At 35.4% G+C, this 18,932-nt stretch overlaps 1 long non-coding RNA gene across 8 annotated transcripts in view; it reads left to right on the forward strand.

The window, feature by feature from the left end:
* LOC123379926 overlaps positions 1 to 18,036 on the forward strand; it is a 39,811-nt gene extending 21,775 nt beyond the window's left edge. The window contains exons 3-9 of one of the 8 annotated variants that reach the window (XR_006584983.1): positions 610 to 696; positions 3,010 to 3,159; positions 13,731 to 13,820; positions 14,111 to 14,166; positions 14,268 to 15,186; positions 15,382 to 15,480; positions 16,174 to 16,402. This is a non-coding gene — a long non-coding RNA (uncharacterized LOC123379926). Of the gene's footprint in view, positions 1 to 609; positions 697 to 3,009; positions 3,160 to 13,730; positions 13,821 to 14,110; positions 15,187 to 15,381; positions 15,481 to 16,173; positions 16,403 to 16,436 lie in introns of those variants that run through there. The other 7 variants (XR_006584988.1, XR_006584984.1, XR_006584987.1 and 4 more) reach the window with 7 other exon arrangements.
* The last annotated feature ends 896 nt before the right edge of the window (positions 18,037 to 18,932 follow it).

An 18,932-nucleotide genomic window follows, 5' to 3' on the forward strand; every position in this document is an offset into this window, starting at 1 on the left:
ATCTTATCCTTTGTTTCTCCATGCTTGTGATGTCCCTCCCATTTGTGGTTAGTTCCACCAGGGATTTGGTTTCCAATCAAGTCTCTGTCCCACCTCCCCCTTCCAATGTGGTCTCCTCTCTAGGATTAATTGTGGAAGGTCTGTTCTGTCTTTGGGTCATTTTTTAGAGTTAATTGTATAGATGTAGCTGTTACCTTAATGTGTCTATGGGATGAAGAGAGCTCAGGGTCTTCCTATGCTTCCATCTTCTCTAAATTCATCATCCTGTTTACAATTTCAAAAGATTTAACCAAAAAGAAGTATATATCTATAATTAGAGCTATATTTAGAAAGAAAGACGAAAAAATTACTGTAGTCAATGTTAAGAACAGATTTACAAAGGGAAAGGTATACAGGGGGGTGCTGATTTTAATGTTTTCATCTTTTCTGGAAATTCTTTTTAATTTAAATCAAAAGTTGGGAAGACGACTAAACCAAAGAACAAAAAATAAGAGGCAAAGATTATAATTAAGTTTTGATTATTTTCTTACCTGGGAAATGATAGAGTCCCTTGACTTATTTTTATAACCTTGGGAAATTATAAAATACAGGCTATTATTTATCTTTCAGGTATGTTTGCTACAAAGTACATTTTAATTGATTTGAAATATGTATAAACTTCCAAAGGAATAAAAGTATAAGAGCATCTATGCCCAGGTAATTGGGATATTTCTTTTAGGGTTATTTTTAAGTAAATAGTTATGTAATTAAGAAGAAAAAATTTGCTGCTTACCTGAGAGCGACATCATCTTTAATCTCTAGGATCTTGCCTGAATAGAGAAGTATGTGTTTTATAAACTGGTATTATGAAAGAACTTGGTTTTTTTCCTTTCAGTTTTTCTATTATATATTTACTCAGCTTGAATAAATGCTAATGTTTATTTTTGGAAAAGTGAGTTGTGGGAAATTTATGGAAATAATTCAATAAAATTATGTAACTTTAATAATTTACCATAGTCTAGAAGAAAATTTATATGATTAAGATGAAATTGTCATTCATCATAGTATTATTAAGTATACATTCTTAGGGGAAAACAAACAAAATTCCACAATAAAATTTGGCTTTTTCATATGTACGTTCTCTATGCATATTAACTCATATAGGTTGTATATGTAATCTTGTTGTCTTATTTTTTTCATTGTAAAATTAAAATAAAACATTTCACCATACATTAATAAGAATTAAAAAAAGTTTATTAGTCAATACATGATAGACTACAATCAATAGGTTTGTTAATGTTATAAAAGTCATGTTTTGCTTTCTTATATAAGGATTTTTAAAATATTAATGCTACTGTGTGATTATCTTCACTTTGTATATGCAGGTATGTGTAGCTTTCATCACAAGAACAAATGGCAAACACTTTAAAATTATTCTTAGTTATTTTTTTATTCTTCCTAAGGATGAGGATATGTTCATATTAATGTATAAGCACAATTAAAGCAGAGATTAAAATATCTTTTTAACAAAGATAGTTTGTCTCTAAATTACTACTGCTTATTAAAATAATTTGACATATCTTTGGAGACAATATTGTACATGATAAGTTTTCATGAAGAATGTGTGAATTACTATGAAGACTGAATACGTTAATCAAGAGATAAATTGCAATAACCTAAATATATAAATTTGCCGTTAAGAATTTGGAAAATTGGCTTAAAGTGCTTAAAAGTTGCTATACTTATAAGATAATCCAACCCAGCACAACGATGAGAGGCTGAATATGAATTTTGGGTTGAGTAGACCTTAAATATAGTGAGGAGGGCTGTTTCTGTGAACATATTCCTTAGTGTAGTATGTGCACGTGTTGAGAGAAGAAGTGCAATGCAGTGGTAATTAGTAAAAGGAGGCAGTCAAAAAGATGGAATTCTAGCTATTTTTACTAAGGAATCAGTCCTACATCTAGCCAAGCAGAGGTTTTGAGATCTTGATCCGAGGCACATGTAACCAATTTAAAGAGATGATCAGTTGTACCAGTGTTTCCACATTCTCCCTCCTGCTCCAAAATGGTTTGAGATCAAACTGCTACACAGCAGAATGGAATATACAGAGTTCAAACATAGATGTACATTAAAAATATTTTATATTTAAAATATATCTAATTGAAATATACATACCTATTTCTATGTGCTTATATAATGATATGTAAACATATATATACATATGATTTCACTTAAACAGCAATCAAAGTGAGGTCTTAGACATTATTAGTATTTTTTTTTTATATAACCAAAACAACCTGAGGGAAACTAGGGAGAAGTACCAATCGAGTACATAAGTAGGTATGTTTACTATGTATGTGCATGTGCACATGTTTATTGTTGCTGATATGTTATTTAGGCAGACTCCTGTTCCTTCTCTGTGACCTGACCCCCAGTGCTTATACCTCTTCTGCTCTAAGCTTCCTTTGGCATAGGAAGGTGGCTAATAAGATGTGTCAGTCATAGAGTATAGTTTCCAGAAAAGCTCCCAACAGTGATATTACAAGGTTGGCAGTTTAGGGGAGCAGAATTTGCCACCCTAAAATGTTTCTTTAGCATAAGGATTCTTTTAGGCTGGTTACTTTTTAAGAAACTGCAAACACAGGAGAAGCTCTGAAAATCAAGTAGAAGTTACCCTTTTGCAAGAGAACATTTACATGTATAAAGCAAATCTATTTGTAAAGGTATCTCTCACTGTGCCAAGAATATGGGGATAACTCTAAATCTTTAGAAATTTATGAATGGTGAGGACAGCAACTTAAATCTGCATTAAAAAAAACTTATTTTTGTTTATTGTGATTTTCTTGGGAACTGGCTCTCTACTCCCAACAATCTCTTAGGTGTCTAGCCAGAAATGATACGATATTAAAGGTGATGGCTTTGACCATTTCAGAGGTGCTCAGTTTTTCTGGGTCTCTCTGATATACACATACTCCTTAACTTTTGTTTTTCTCCTGCTAATCTGACTTATATCAATTTAATTATTAGACCAAAGAACCTAGAAGGGAAGAAAGGAGAATTTTTCTGCCCCTGAGGATGATAACCATGAAGGGACAAACTTCACTAGTTGGATACTGCTCACTTCATGGCTGCTGGCAGCTGAGAGATTCTATGACCACTGACAAAAGCTAGCAGAAGGTGAGAATTTTTACCATGTCAGGTCTTCTGGATCTCCGCCTTCAGGGTCTGGTGGAATTGAGAGTGGTAAGAGTCCTTTTCTTTGTCTAAATTTAGATTAGCAGAAGAAAATATTTATGGGATTATTTCCTTGGGTATAGTGACTTTGGTAAAAGTTTGTTATGCGTACTCATTTTCTATTGATCTTTTTCCCCCAAGAGGTGGTTATTATTTTCTTTTGTTTCTGTCATCTTGTTCCATATCTTGAGAGTGTGACCTCTCTGGTCTCTACCAACCGGAAGAGGTCTGTAGTGGCACACGTCTGGTGGACAGCCAAATAGGTTGCTGTTAACAACCTAGGCTTGCAATTGGTCACTTATTGTCTTCCTGACTGTGCCAGCTCTCAGGGGAGTTTATCATAAGGGATCCTGGCCCATAAGGGACCTTTGTCATCTCAACTTTTGTTATTTTGTTAGGCTAGAAAAGTCCAATTTAGTTCTGGCCAGTGTCAGATATTAGCAGATCTGTGACTGGAGGCGTCTCATGGGAAACCAGAGACATTATTTGCACTACACCATTCTTACCACCTGTCACCATAAAGTATTTTCTTTCTTAGACTATCTCTGGAAATAAACTTCCTGTACCTTGTGAGGACTGCATCTTTTAATCCTTTCTTTGGGATGCCTCTTGCATCCATGGGTAAGACATAAAAGTTTTATTGGTTTGAGTTACTATTAAGATTAATAGATCTTGGGGCGCCTGGGTGGCGCAGTTGGCTAAGCGTCCGACTTCAGCCAGGTCACGATCTCGCGGTCGGTGGGTTCGAGCCCCGCGTCAGGCTCTGGGCTGATGGCTCAGAGCCTGGAGCCTGTTTCCGATTCTGTGTCTCCCTCTCTTTCTGCCCCTCCCCCGTTCATGCTCTGTCTCTCTCTGTCCCAAAATAAATAAACGTTGAAAGATTAATAGATCTTACTCATCAATGGCCAGAAAGTAGATACTCTGAATTTTAAAAACTTCTAGATCAAAAAAAAAACAAAAAACAAAAAACAGTTTTATAGAGCTCTCATCCTTAACAGTTGTCTGACTGGTGCCTATGGACAAGTCCAAATTAAAAATTAGACACAAAGAGAAGTGAAATGGTTAGCCTTAGAGACCCCTTTAACAAAAATAAAAGATTACAAATTAAACTCAAAATAAAAATTAAACTCTATATCCAATGTAAATTCCCCCTTCTTGAATTCCAAGGAATTAAATATGCCGCCTTCTGGTACACACACCTGATTTATAAGAACGGCAGTCGAGAAAGCTGTAAATACCTACAAAAATGGCAGAATCATTCTAAGTTTGTTTTGTGTTCTGGCAACTTGACTTGATAACTGTCAGACTGGGGGGTTCCAAACTAAGGCCAGACAGAAGTGTTAATTGCAACCTGTTTGTGGCTAGATATGTCCAAACAGAAAATGTAGGTTAAATTTCATTTGGGCTAGGATTCTCCCAAACTGCCACCAGCCCTCAGGGGAATTACAACCTAGAATTACAATGGCCGTTATGAGGAATATGTCCCAACTACATAAGATTATTTTAAGAAGTGAATTAAAGGCAAGTGCTTTCAAATCAAACAAACAAAATGGAATACATATTTAATTGGTATGCAGATGCCTCCAAACATTTTCAGAATACCAAAATAGCTTCGTTGAAGGATTTGTTATAAGAGGCTAATTAAAAAATTAAAGTTATGAGAGGTACGAAAAACAAGAGTATAAAATTGATGTAATTTCTAGTGTTCCCTTCTTTATTTGAGGACTGTTTCTAGTAATCCTTTGTCTATTCAGTGTGGAAAGGAAATTCAGACAATTAAACAGATACCTTTCAAAATTAAACCATCCAGGGCTACTGGTAGTTCTCTTCAGATATCTTTCACTCCTTAGTCAAAGGCCAAAGTAAGGGCCATAGTTAAAGAATTTCTTAAACTCAGGGAGGATTCTCAAAAGGTTTTGTAAATGGATTACCTCCTGAGATTAGTGGATAGACAAAAAGCCAGAAAATAAAATGAGAAGCCGCAGGACTGAATGAACTCTTGACCATGGTTGATATTCAGAGCCTGATAGGAATTTTTTTTAAGGCTTCATTCCTAAGCTAAATGTGCACAAAGGGTAAGAACAAACTCCCATGTAGGTTGATGGGTGTGATAGTCCTTTGATATCATTTAGGTGCCAACCCAACTTTTTGAAAAATTGAGTACAGTCATCCTTGTTTTACAAAGCTAGGCTAGTTTTTGCAAAACTAGATGTGTGACTGCAGAAACAATTCAAAGTTTACCAATCCCTAAACCTTTCCTATTTATCTCAAAAGGCTTACAAATATTGGCCTTAGGAAACCAAAGTCCTTCCTTCCTGGAGGAACTTATTTTAACCTGTGCTTTTGAGATGTAAATGTTCTACAAACTTCAGGGAGGTAATTCTTATCACAGTGAAAACAAAAAAGAGACTTTGATTTAAAATTTAGGTGAATAAAAAAAATCGTGTATTTTCCAAAAATTTTAGTAAAAAAAAAAAAAAAAGAAAAAATGTTTACCCATCTGAGCAGATAAACTTAACACATTCTATCTAGTGAATTTTATATTAATTGTACCTGTATAATGGCTAGAATTTTAGGATTTCTCTTTGCATATATGTTTATGTGTGCCTATATATGTAAATTGTAAATGTGTGGTATGTATCTACACCTGGATGGCATTGCCAAAATTAATTTGGCTTAAAAGGTTAAAAATGAAGTATTCTTAAAATTCTGAAAAATATTACAACTAAACCACTGTTTTTCAAGTTTACATCATCTGGGGTAATCATGGGTAAATAATGCCTAGTTGAAGCCTGTCATTGTAGTTAAAATAGATCGATCTTCAGAGTTATCTTCCTTTCTGGTTTACTAATCAAATTCATGTTTGTTACAAAAACTGTCAGCAAGAAAATAGCTTAGGATGATAGTTGGTTTTATCCAATGTTTCATGAAGTTTTCATGACTAATCTAAACATAATTATTAAGAACAAGTGAGTTAAATAGGTACAACTAGGATACAAATTTGTAAATGATTTTTCAGCAATATTTATGTCCACTTAAATAGTTTACCGAAACCTTTTCGGTAATGTAAAACCTCAGAGGTTTGCTAAGTTAAATTAGATGATGGGTAGTCATTAAGTAGCTAGATCATTTCCAAATAACATAAAAGCTGAAACATTAAATACTGAACGTAGGTTTTTCTACTTACAGAGAGACTAAAAGATATTTGATATGTTAGTGCTACATTGGAAAATCGAAAAATACATGTTTCTAGAAATAATAAAATGTATTCATGAATTTGCTAATTTAGAGATTGCTGGTTTAACATTTCACAATTGCTTATTAGTTTTCACTAGAAATTAAGGCTTCTAAGAGTTAAGAATTCTATTTAAAATTTTTTCTTTTATAATTTTTTTTAAAAATATAATTAACAGTATTATATTGGTTTCAGATGTATAATCTAATGATTCAACTATTTAATCCTCTGTTTCATCCCCTCCACCTCTCCTCTGGCAACCGGTTTATTCTCTGCATTTAAGAGTCTTTTATTTATTTATTTATTTATTGTCTCTTGTTTGTTCATTTATTTCTTAAATTCCATATATGAGTGAAATCATATGGTATTTGTCTTTTCTAACAACCCCAATAAGTGTGATTCCTGGAAATAATAAGGGAAACAACACTGTAGGCAAGGAAAACACATGTTTTTGGTTAAAAAAACATAGGCTGGAGATGAAAGTGTAGGAAGATCCTGAACTCACCTCTCCCACAGACACACTGATTCTACAATTTTACATACAGCAGTTCCTCCTGAAGAACTGAGGGCTGGTGAAACAGCTTCGGCACACTAAAGTGTAGAGAGACCACATAGGGAATGGCAGGAGAGATTGAGACATGGTAACAATGGAAATCCCACTCTCAATACTGCAAAATGCATTAGGAAGGGATAGCACTAAGAGAACCATGCACATGTCTCCCCATTTTTTGGGAGCACAGAAAAAAAAAAAGCCACAGTTTAAAAGGCAAATAAAATATAAATGAAGGAAACTCATTTACTAACCCTAGAGCATCTGCCAAATGATGGTGGAATGACTAGAACTCTCTCCACAGTCAGAAATGCTAGCAAGTGCTAAGTTTGTGTTCCTCCTCCACTTTCATAGTACATACTTGAGCAGGCTCCAAGCACTCTATCCATCTTTTATACTGGTGAGCCCCAGGCCCCTAGCCAACACCAGCTCAAGCTCTCCCATCAAGGCAGCCACAGCACAGTCCACTGGGAATAACACTGGCCTGTCCACTACAGCTCTACCTATCTTGTCAAGGCAGCAGCAGCTCAAAGCACCCTGGGATACCTGGGGCCCATACCTGCTTTAGCTCCAAGCTTCTCAACAATTTACCCCTTGTGCACAGTGCCCCAGGACCCCTCTGGCCCACACCCACTTCTGCTCCAGCCATCATGCCAGTGAGCCCCCTGCACAGAAAACCCTAGATTGTGCACACTTTAGCTTCAGTCAACCCCCCAGGGTAGCCCTGGCATAGAGTCCCCTGGAAACCCCAACCTCTGTTCATTATAGCTCCAGCCAACTTGCCAAACCTGCAAGTCTCATGTAATCTACACAGGGAATATTCCTACACAAGGGACAGTAGATGTTTTGTCTATTTCGCATAAACAGAAATTGAATCAAAAACAGAGGAGCATGCACCAAACAAAAGAACAAGACAAAATAGAGTTAAGCACTCTACCTGATAAAGAATTCAAACTAATGGTCATAAAGATGCTCACCAGACTTAGTAGATAAACTTACTAACAACTTTGATAAAGAGAGAGAAAGTGTAAAAAAAGAACCAGAGTTGAAGCATACAATACCTGAAATTAAAAATACACTGGAAGCAATCCACAGCAGATTAGAAAATACAGAAAAAGTGGATCGATCTGGAAGACAAGGTAATAGAAAGCACCCAAGCTGAACAGCAAAAAGAAATAGAATTTTCAAAGTAAGACTACATTAAGAGACCTCTGGGATACTCAAACATACTAATATTTGCATTATTAGGGTCCCAGAAAGATAAGAGAGAAATAAAGGAGAAGAAGAATTCATTAACCTGGCAAAGGAAATGAACATCCATGTCTAGGAAGCACAGACTGCCACAAACAAAATGAACCTAGGGTGGTCCACACCACAACACAAAATAATTAAAATGGCAAAAATGAAACATAAAGGGAGAATCTTAAAAGCAGCAAGATGAAAGTAATTACTTACAAGGAATACCCCATAACATTAGCAGCTGATTTTTTAGAAGAAATTTGTAGGCCAAAAGGAAGTGGCAGGATATATTCAAAATGCTAAAAGGAAAAAAAAATGTACAATCAAGAAGACTCTATCTCTCATTCTAAATAATAAAAGAGTTCCCTAGTAAAATAAAAGTTAAAGGAGTTTCCACCACTACACTGGCCTTACAAGAAATGTTAAAGGATTTTCTTTAATTTGAAAAGAAAAGAACATAACTGGAAGTAAGAAGATTTTACAAGAAAAATATTTGGTTGGTTAAAGAAACATACAGTAAGTGTAGTAGATCAATAACTTATAAAAGTAGTATAAAGGTTAAAGACAAAAGTAGCAAAATATATCTAAAATATTAGTTAAGGGATTCACATCATAGGGGCACCTGGGTGGCTCAGTTGGTGAAGCAGCAGACTTGATTTCAGCTCAGGTCATGATCTCAGAATTCATGAAATCAAGCCCTATGTCAGGCTCCACACCTAGTATGGAGCCTGCTAGGAATTCTCTCTCTCCTACTTCTTCTCTCTCTCTCCCTCTGCCCCTCCCCAGGTCACTCACATTCTCTCTGTGTCTCTCAAAAAAAAAAAAAAAATGACATCATATACATAAAATGGATGAGACAGTAAAAATGTAGTGCTTTTAGAATGTGTACAAATCCAAGCAACTATTAATTTAATATTCACTACTATATACACAGGATGATATATATGAAATTCATGGTAACTACAAACCAAAAACCTGTAAAAGATACAGAAAAAAATATGAAGAGACAGGAATCCAAGCATAACACTAAAAGTCATAAATCACAAGGGTAGAGAGCAAGAAAAGAAAAAAGGAACAGAGGACAACTATGAAAACTAGCAGAAAAGAGTTAACAATGACATACCTAGCAATAACTACTTTAAATGTAAGTGGTATTAATGCTACAATCAAAAAACAGAGTGACTGAATGGAAAACAAGACCAATCTGTAAGTTGTCTGCAAGGGAACTGACTTCTGACCAAAAGATACATACAGACTGAAAGTGAAAGGACAGAGAAACAACCAACAAAACTAAAAGGCAGTCTACAGAATGGGAGAAGATATTTGTAAGTAACATATATGATAAAGGATTAGTGTACAAAATCTATAAAGAATTTATCAAGCTCAATACCCAAAAATCAAATAACCCAGTGAAGAAATGGGCAGAAGACATGAATAGACACTTTCCCAAAGAAATCATCCAGATGGCTAACAGACACATGAAAAGATGCTCAACATCACTTATTAGGGAAATACAAATCAAAACTACACTGAGATATCACCTCACACCTGTCAGAATGGCAAAAATTAACAACACAAGAAACAACAGGTATTCGCAAGAAAGAGGAAAAAGGTGAACATTCTTGCAGTATTGGCAGGAATACAAACTGGTGCAGCCACTCTGGAGAATACTATGTAGGTTCCTCAAGAAACAGAAATTAGAACTACCCTACGATTTGGCAATTGCACTACTAGGTATTTACCCAAGGGATCCAAAAATGCAGATTTGAAGGGGTACATGCACCCCAATGTTTATAGCAGCATAGTCAACAATAGCCAAACTATGGAGAGAGCCTAAATGTTCATTGACTGACGAATGGATAAAGAAGAGGTAGAATGGAAAATTACTCAACCATTAACAAAATGAAATCTTGCCATTTTCAATGATGTGGATGGAGCTAGAATTTATTACGCTAAGTGAAATGTCAATCAGAGAAAGACAAATACCATATGATTTCACTCACATCTGGAATTTAAGAAACAAAACAGATGAACATATGTGAATGGGGGTAGAGAAAAGAGGGAAACTGATAGAGAACAAACTATGGGTTGATGGAGACAGGTGGGTGGGAGATGGGTACATGGGTATTAAGGAGACCACTTGTGATGAGCACTGGGTGTTGTATGTAAGTGATGAACCAGTGAATTCTACTCCTGGAATCAATATTGTACAGTATGTTAACTGATTTCTTTCTTTAAAGTGAAAGGACAGAAAAAAATATTCTATCCAAATGGTAATTAGAAAAAAAAAAAGGCTAGAGCTGTAATACTCATATTAGACAGACTTTAAAACAAAAACTATAACACAAGACAAAGATCATCATATAGCAATAAAAGGATCAGCCAAATAAGAGATTATAATAATTGTAAGTATCTATATACCTAATGTAAAAGCACCTAAATATATAAAGCAAACATTAACAGATAAAGGAAAATTTGACAGTAATACAAAAATAGTAGGGGACTCTACATCTGCTTAATACCAATGAATACATGCCAATACAGAAAATCAATAAGAAAAGAATGACTTTGACACATATTCAGAACTTTCCATCCCCAAACAGGAGAATATACATTCTTTTCAAGTGCACACAACATATTCTCCAAGATAGATCACATGTTAGAGCACAAAATAAGGCTCAGTAAATTTGATAAGATTGGATTATAGCAAGCAGCTTTTCTGACCACAACAGAATATAACTAGAAATAATTGCAAGAAGGAAACTGAACAACCTGCTACTACACAACCAATGGGTCAATGAAGAACTCGAAGAGGAAATAATACCTTGAGACAAATGATAATAAAAACACATGGTCCAAATTATTTAAGATATACCAAAAGGATTTTTTTTTAAGTTTATTTATTTTGAGAGCACGCAGAGGAGGGCCAGAGAGGAGAGGGAGAATCCCAAGCAGGCTCTGCGCAGTGAGCAGAGCCCAATGTGGGGCTAGAACCCAAGAAACCAGAGATCATGACCTGAGCTGAAATCAAATACCCATCCAGGGATGCCTCTGCTGGGTATTTACCCAAAGAAAATAAACACTAATTTCAAAAGATTTGTTTATTGCAGCATTATTTCCAATAGCCAAGATACGGAAACTACCTAAGCATACAGTGATACATGAATGGATAAAGAAATGTCATATGTGTGTATTTGTGTGTATACACACATGTACATACACAAATATTACTCAACTATAAAAAATGATCCATGTTATGAATGGCAAGATTTCAATCTAGGCAGTGCTAACTGAAATAAATCAGAGGAAGACAAATATAATATGAGTTCACTTATATTTGGAAGTTAAAAAAAGAAAACCAGAATAAACAAATTTTAAAAAGACAGAGTGTGGGGCGCCTGGGTGGCTTAGTCGGTTAAGCGGCCGACCTCGGCTCAGGTCATGATCTCGCGGTCCGTGAGTTCGAGCCCCGCGTCGGGCTCTGTGCTGACAGCTCAGAGCCTGGAGCCTGTTTCAGATTCTGTGTCTCCCTCTCTCTGACCCACCCCCGTTCATGCTCTGTCTCTCTGTGTTTCAAAAAAAATAAAATAAAACGTTAAAAAAAAAAAATTTAAAAAGACAGAGTGGCTGGTTGGCTCAGTAGGTTAAGTGTCCAACTTTGGTTGAGGTCATGATCTTGCAGTTTGTGAGTTCGAATCCTGTGTCAGACTCTATACTAAAAGCTCAGAGCCTGGAGCCTGCTTTGGATTTTGTGTCTCCCTCTCTCTCTCTGCCCCTCCTCAACTCACACTTTCTCTCTCTCTCTCTCAAAAATAAACAAACATTGAAATAAAGGAAAAAAAAAAAGACTTATACAGAGAATAAACAGGTGATTGCCAGAGGGAAAATTTGTGAGGAAATAGACAAAATAGTTGAAGGAAAATAAGAGGTAACTTCTAGATTTAAAATAAGTAAAAATAAATAAATAAAAATAAGTCAGAGGGGTGAAAAGTATAGCACAGGAATATAGTCAATAATGTTGTAATAACATTTATGGGGATAGATGTTAATTACACTTACCATGGTGAGCATTGCCTAATGTATAGAATTGTTGAATCACTATGTCAGATGCCAAAAAGTAATGTAAGATTGTATATCAATTATACTTTAATTTAAAGAACCTAAAAAAATGTATGAGGTATGCATATGTGTTTTTGTTAAGGAAGAAAACAAGTAATTTTGTCTTGATTGTTCAGAATGGAAAAGAGAGGGAGAGGAGAGAGAATTTTACCTTGTATAATCAAACAGGCTCAAATTGAATTAATATTAAAGTCTATTAAAATAAGTTTTAATATTAGTAATGTGCTATGTAAAAGTAAAAGTTAATTTTCTTTCATTTGCTGAAATGACAAAATCTTTTTGTGCCATTTGCTCCTAAAAAGCAAAGATTGTTTGTTTTATCAGAATAAAACAAATTTATTTTTTTATATTTTATTTTATTTTTATTTTATATTTTATTTATTATCAGAATAAAACAAATTTATCTTTGCTTCATGTTATCTGTACCAACAGATCATTGATTACTTAAATAAACCTATTCCTTTTGATATTAAAATAGCTAAGTTTTGCTCAGAACTATATAACCTTCTATATTTGCCTATAAAGTCTTTAATTATCAGTTTGGTTAAACAGATAAATAACCGTTGTTTCACAGTGACCTATGCTCCTATTTAGTCAAGTGTCCAAAATATTTTGATACCTTTCAGAAACTTCCCCAAATTAAATTTATTAAATGAAGTCTTAAAAAAAAAAAGTTTATTTTGAGAGAGAAAGCACATGCATGCATTTGAGAGAAGGGGAGGGGCAGAGAGAGAGAGAGAGAGAGAGAGTCCCAAGCAGTTCTGTGCTATCTGCTCAGAACCCAACATGTGACTTGATCCCACAAACCATGAGACTATGACCTGAGCCAAAATCAAGTTGGGTACTCAACTAAGTCACCCAGGCACCCCTATATGAAGTATTTTTGACCTGAAAGATACTGTAGGAAATTCCAGAGGGTCCCTGGAACATCACAAAAGATTTGCTAACCTATTAAGCTTATTTTATATGTTAAAATTATGGAAAAAAATTATTGTCTAGTAAATGATGATAAGCCATCATATATTTACCCATAAAACATAACCTGTTATTAATATAAGTGTTGTAACTATATAACTATAATATAGTTGTTATAATGTGTTCTAGATATTCTAATAAATTCCTAAAGTTCTGCTATGCCCTGGTATGATGTTATCAGTCATAATTCTAGTTGTCTTAAAATGTATATCGCAGAAATAACGAAATATCTTTGTCAATTGCATTGTAATGAACTTGCTTTGCATCTGAGCTTTAAGTCTGTCATTTACAGGCAGTTGTTTTATCTGATGGTTTTGAAAAAGTGTTTACAACAAAAGTTTTTCATATATAAGGAGACTCATGGAAAGTAGACTACAGGTTTCTGATAATTTTCAGATCATAAAACTGAAGGGAGTAAGAACTTCCAGAACTAACAGAAAAACGAGACTCAAGCAAAACAAAATCAGTAACAAAGGACTAAATGAGGTAATGAGAATGATTATAGTGTTTGTGATATTTTTGTGTTGCCAAGTTTTTAATATTTTGTTTTGCCAGATTTGGAGAAACTTTTTCTGTTAAGCTATGACTTACAGCAATTTGATAAAAATATACCTCTGTGAACAAATTGAACCATTTGTCTTTTCCACCCTACCTGATTCCTTTAGAATCCAGAAACTTTCAGTGAGTTCTTATATTTTCATGGCAATACATTTGTTTGCCTATGTTCAATAAGAATCTGTTCTTCTTGTTTATAATCTTGTTTTTCTTGGATACAGTCAGAAACACTGGTTATGTTACAGAAGCTTTGCCTGGAATGTCATATTTGAGAGAGGTATGTATAGACTCAGAGGACAAAACAGCTTTAAGGACTATGCTTAATATTACAAAGCCACTAAAACCCCTTGGGAAGACAGAGTGGTACCTTGCCTACAGGGTTTCCAGCAGCCTTCCTAGGTGACTTAGGATGGACATTTCCTGGGAGGTGCAGGAACCTCTAGATATTCTGGGAGCCTCAAGAAGAGAGGAATTCACCCACATCTAATGGTATTACAGGCAAGTCTGATGGCAAATCTTTGGCTTGGCTTCTCATCCTTGAGAGGATTTTAGAAGTTCAATCTGAGCCTCCTTATAAAGTTTCTGTAATGCAGATCTTAAAAGAAGTTATATAATTGATTGCTATTCTTGATGTGCTTATGTAAATAAGCCAAGTTTAATTGGCTAGACTTACTCCACAAACAAATCAGCTTTAAGTTGGCTATCTTTGCTGAAAATAAGAGTATTTTTAGAAGGAAAAATTATGTTTTGGTAACACACTTTTGTCAATATTAAATTCTAGATCTCATTGTTTTTGAGGGTTTGTTGTTTGCCTACAAACTGGATACTGAAATTTTCTGGTTTCCTCAAATATCTGGCTATGACACTCCAAAGTAACATTCCAATTTTCTCCCATTCTTTTGACTTGGAATCTTTGAGAACTAAAATTGCCCCTTTTTCTCAATGCCCTGCAGACTGAAGCTAGATGACTATGTAACCTTCAGAAAAATCACAACAGCTCATGTTTAGACAAATCGTGTCTGTTGCTATGTGAACCACTTAGAGTTTACCTGAATACCTGATGACATTATCAGAGAAGTTCAGACTGCAAAAGATACTTTAACTCCTACGTCTAGAAATGTCTCAACTGGCTGCCCTCAAGATTCAAAATGGATTTACAGTAAAACCTTGGTTTGCAAGCGTAATTTATTCTGGAAACATGCTTGTAATACAAAGGACTTGTATATCAAAGCGAATTTCAAGAACCATTGGCTCAGTTGTGATCATGGGATGTTCGGTGTCATGTACTACTCGTAATGTAAGACATTGCTCCTTTGTCAAGTTAAAATTTATTAGAAATGTTTGCTCGTCTTGTGGAAAACTCCCAGAACACGTTACTCACAATCCAAGCTTTTACTGTATATTATATTCTAATCATTAACCTTTAATTGTTTTCGTTTCCATAGAAATGCCTTATTAAATACCTTTTTTTTTTTTTTTACCTGCAATATAGGCCTACCTTGGAAAGCCCACCTGAAAGACCTGCATCCTTAAATGAAACACAACTCTTTAAAATGACCTATTCTCAGGTCTGAGAGACTGGCTCACTGAGGTATGGAGCAAATCTATCAACTTAGCTTCTGCATTGTGAAACTTCTAAGCTTTCAAAGCAAGACTGTAAGGGAACAAAACTTGCTGTGCAGAATGTCTCTCTTTTTAAATTTTTTTTAAAAAGTTTATTTATTTATTTATCTTGAGAGAGAGAAAGAGAATCTCAAGCAGGCTCCATGCTGCCAGAATCCACAAACCGTGAGATTATGACCTGAACCGGAAGAGTCATGAAAGAATCTGACGCTTAACTGATGGAGCCACCCAGGCACCCCTAAAATATGTCTGTTTTGCATAAGGATTATTTTATGCTGATTGTTTTTAAAAAACTGAAAATAGAATTTACCCTTTCGTAAGAGACATTTACATGTATGAGGCAAATCGACATTCATAAGAGTGTCTCCCTCACTGTACCAGAAAGATGGGAAGGACTCTAAATCTCTAGAAACTCTTACCAAGAGGACAATTTCAGTCTGCATTACACCGTTATCCTTATTCAATGTGCTTTCCAGGTAACATCCCATAACTGACTCCCCACCCGAAACATCTTCTTTTGCCTGTAGCTGGAGATGGTATTTGAGGTGATAGCTTTGGGCATTTCAGAGTTAATCCATTTTCGGGGTCTGTCCCATGTATATATGTTACCAAACTTTTATTTTTCTCCTGCTCATCTGCCATGTATCAATTTAATTATTAGATCATCCAAAGAACAGAAGAATGGAACATTTTCTGTCCCTATGCAGATGTACAAGTTACACATCCCTTTTTGCTACTTATGCAACCCAGAACTCACGGCAGAAGCGATAGCTTCTTGGAGCCAAGAGAATAAAAAGACATCAGCATTATCAGCTTAAGCTATGTACCCTCTCTAAGCAACTTTATTTGTAAGGATGCTAGTAAATAAAAATACACAAGTTGCAAAGAAAGTCTAAACATGTATTCTTTTTTTTTTTTTCAAAGTCTATTTATTGTAGCAATCCCTGCACCCAGTGTGGGACTTGAACTCACGACCTCGAGATCAAGAGCCGCATGCTCTACTGACTGAGCCGGCTAGGCACCCTGAAAAATATGGAAAGAATATCACTGGGAAAAATAGATGTTCAATGCCAACACTAAGGAAAAATTCAAATAGAAGACAAACTACCCGTCATATAGTGCAAAATAAGGGATAAAAAAAATCAGGGTAAAAGACTGCCTTTGGGACATACCTATTATAGACAAAAGACTTAAACATTCTAATATTAAACAATTTTATTCATATGGGTCTTCTCTAAAGGCCCTGCCACACAATGCCCAGAGATGTAAGTGCAAATGTGTTCACTTCATACTGCGAGTAATGGTTTAAAAAAAAAAAAAGAGGAGTGACCAGAAACACTAACATCTAACTGCTCATTTGGGGAAATGGATAAATAAATTGAGTTATTCAAAAAATGGAATACTTTACGAAACATTAGAATGATGTACTAGGTCTCCATGAAATAGGGAAGCCGAAAGGACTCCAGTTGAGAAAATCTTTATTTCTGCTGTTTTTCTGCAAGGTCCCATTTCTGGATAAGCCAAAACACTATATTCCCACCTCAAGGGGAAAACAAGAAAATTAATAATTCTCTGAGTTTTGTCCTACGCCCCAAACACCTGATAACATTTAAGAAGAGCCAGATCCCAAACATGTTCCAGAATATCAGCTCTGAACAATCCTCTGCTGACGCTGGCATCAACCCTCCTTACCGTCAGTGATTTATGCAGTAATACCTATTGTTCACCTGACACTCACCGTTGATAGATTACCCTAGATTCCTACTCTAGATTCCTGGAGGCACATGGACCCTAGACCCCTTTCCAGGATAAATTCCTAACCGCACGTGATAGGGAAACTCACTCTCCTTTCCTTTGAGTCTCCCAGACACTCCGTCTGCTTTGCTCTGACACACTATTCAATAAACTGTTTTTAATTTCTCCGGCTCATGTTTGATTTCTATTCTGCATGAAGCCAAGGACCTTACTGGCTAGTCCTACAGGACCCTCCTCCATATCCTTGGACCCAGCCTACCTGCATCATCCATATGTCCAAAATGGAAAAAATGCAAAAGCACAATACTGAGTTAAAAAAGTAAATTGCAAGATGTCCCCTTTAAGATAGCATTTATGTTAGATTTTTTTAAAAGGATTTATTTATTTTTGAGAGCAAGTGGGGGAGGAGCAGAAATGGTGGGAGACAGAAGATCTGTTGAAGCAGGGCTCAAAACTCATGAGCAGTGAGATCATGACCTGAGTTGAAGTCAGACACTCAACCGGCTGAACCAACCAGGTGTCCCACATTTATGTTAGATTTTAAACACATGCACCCATGTGCATTCTTTTCCAATGTTTACTATATGTGTAAAGCTCTGTAAATGAAAATGCAAACATATATGTGCTTGTATGCACACATAACATGTTTACACAAATAGTAAAAGTAAAAAATAAAACACTCATGGGCATAAGATATTCCAAACTCAGAACAGTGTTTGTATCACAGGAGGGAGGGATAGTGAGTTGTTATATAATTTTGCAAATAGCTCAAGGCCTGTCTAGGTATATATTATACTTTTTTTAATGTTTATTTTTGAGAGGGAGAGAAACAGAGTGCGAGTCGGGAGGGGCAGAAAGAGAAGGAGACACAGAATCTGAAGCAGGCTCCAGGCTCTGAGCTGTCAGCACAGAGCCCGACCCAGGGCTTGAACTCATGAACAGTGAGATCATGAACTGAGCCGAAGTCAGACAGTGAACTGACTGAGCCACTCAGATGCCCCTATTCTTTAATATATGTTTTATGTTAAAAATATATTTTGCAAAATAAATATTTTACATAGAGCCATTTCAAATGCAGAGTACTTTTGTCAGTTTAATGACAGCTATAGGTATATAACCTTTCTGTTATGTTAAAACTTCTATAGTTATACATATTCAATATTTTATATTTGGCATTAAAAAAAGCCAAGATCAGAGATTAACAGAAATGGTGACTAACAGAAATAGTCTACCTGATATAGAAGCAACTTAAATTTTCTTTTATCAGACAAGTTGATGTGAGCAGTATGATATTGTGATTTAAAAATGACCTTGAGTGATGTTTTAATATAATATGGCCAACTATCCATTGAGAAATTGTCCCTAGGGAAGCAATTCCCAGTTCAGAATACCAATGAATAATGCTTTGGCAGAAAAATTGCCAATCTTGGCATTTAAGTCTTTGGAAATTATGATATTGGCTAATGAAGTCTTAAGAGTATATAACATTCAGACAACTGTCAAATTGGTTCCAGGCCTTGAGGGATCTGAATGTTCATTAGCAGGAGGATCATATATTAATACATACCCAGTTATTCATTTCAGGACACTGAATTAGGTTGAGAAAAAGAAAAAAAAAAGTTCCTATTGAAGATACGGTGATGTTCAAGGTCATGTGAATGTGAC

The sequence above is a fragment of the Felis catus genome, chromosome C2 (assembly GCF_018350175.1).
Source record: "Felis catus isolate Fca126 chromosome C2, F.catus_Fca126_mat1.0, whole genome shotgun sequence".
Lineage (NCBI taxonomy): Eukaryota > Metazoa > Chordata > Mammalia > Carnivora > Felidae > Felis > Felis catus.